This window comes from Orycteropus afer, unplaced genomic scaffold (assembly GCF_000298275.1).
Source record: "Orycteropus afer afer isolate SDZICR_OR568_19922 unplaced genomic scaffold, OryAfe1.0 scaffold00418, whole genome shotgun sequence".
NCBI lineage: Eukaryota > Metazoa > Chordata > Mammalia > Tubulidentata > Orycteropodidae > Orycteropus > Orycteropus afer.
In genome coordinates, this window is record NW_006922005.1 from 2,183,358 (window position 1) to 2,185,328 (window position 1,971).

Here is a 1,971-nt window from a genome sequence, read left to right on the forward strand (position 1 = left end):
ATTATTATCAGGAGCTCTGGTGGCGTGGTGCCTAAGGCACTTGACTGCTAATCAGAAGGCTGGTGGTTCAAACCCACCAGCCACTCCTCGGAAGGAAGGGTGGACAATCTACTTCCGTAGTGATACTGCATCAGAAACCCAAGGAGGGGTTGCTAGGAGTTGGGTCCGACTCAATGGCAAATAATAACAACAACAACAACAACATTATTATTGTATGTACTTAAGTAGTTTTCTATTTTTGCCAACTTTTAATGAACAACTTTGCATTTTCAACTTTGTTCACTTGTTGCATTATTTCAAAGATATAAATTCCTAGATACAGTATTTTGCTAAATCAGTTTTCAAATTTTCAAGGTTTCTAAGCCTTTAGAATTTTTTTGGTCATTGGCTCTCTGAAAAATGATTTAGTGTATTCTTTTGACAAACTAACTCCATTCTGTTGGTCAATAAATTCAAGTAATATCCAAGCTGCATTGTGCCAAAAGAGTATTCAGGTGTGGACAGAGAAAGAACAAGCCAACTATCCAGAATCCTTTGGGATGTGTGCATAATGGTCTTCTTACACAAAGAAAACAAAACAAAGACAGGGCAAACATTCAAAGAAAATTTTGAAAGCCTATAACCTGCTATTCTTTGGTTTCAGCATTTCACAATGATTGTTATTTGAAAACAATGGTCCAGGTCATTCTACTCAGATAACATATATTTCTGTTCTCCAAAGATATTAGGCTTTATTTCTTCCTTCTGAATGTCTTTAAAATGTTTCTCTGGAGAAAAGAAAAGAATTGAAAGCAAGGAAGAATTTCTGGCAGAACAGCATGATCTGCACCGTTACATGTCCTCTGTCATTCTTCTATTTCTCTCCTGTTGAATAATGCTTCAGAGGAATAAAAAAAAACCTAATAAAATTATTTTCCTAAATCTCTGTGTAGTTTAATTTGGAAGGATTCATAAACCAAATAGCAGGATAATTTAGGGCAAGAGAAAATGGTGATGTTGACCTTGACCAAAATTCAGGCAATCACTTATGGTTGGCTCTGTCAGAGAAACTGAAGACCTGAAGGCAGGGCTATGGCAGTAAGAGCAACTAAGAAGCTTCCTTCAGCATCAAATTACCTCCCTACATTGTCCAGGGCTTGCTAGTTGGTAGAGTAGTGTTTAAAGAGTAGAGTGGTGCCCTGAGAAAAACATCTAACTCCAGTTATTCCAACTTTCGTCTTGGAACATATTATCATGTAGAAGCAATAGAACATAGTGATCAACAGCCTCAGCTTTCAAGTTGAGCAAAGTTCTGTCTCATAGCTCAAGAAGCCTAGATACTGAAAATGTCTAATATCTAAAGGTAAGACTTTTACCTTCAGAAGCTTCTCCTTAAAATCAGTCATGCTGCCAGTTGAGAGGAAGATTGCAGCTGCCTTTGAACCCAGATTCCGTCATTTATTAGGGCTCTGATCTTGGATGTTACTTAAGCTTGCTCAGCTTGGGTGAACTCATCTTTAAAGTGAGAATGATAATGCTTGCTCCAGGGGTTGGAGTATTAAATTAGACCCTATGTGTAAAGCACTCAGCAGAATGCCTGACAAAGGATGTTATAACTATGATTACATTGTTATGATGATTTACCTTTTTTAGAACTTAAGTTCAAATTGAATCTGAAAAAAACTAAAACAAGTCCATGAGAGCCAAAGAATGACTTTGAATATATCCCACCTGAATTTAGAGAATATCAAGAATAGATTTGAAGTTTGCAAGCAGCCATCTAGATGCAATGATGGGTCTCTCCTCATCCAGAGCAAAGAACAATGAAGAAAACCAAAAATTCATGAAAACAATTAGTCCTAGTGACTGGTACACCATGCGATCTGCAGGCTATATGATTATGAGACCAGAAGAACTAGATGGTGCCTGGCTACCACTGTCAACCACTCAGAGGAGGATCTATGTAGGAGATCCTGGATAGAGAGGGAGAAC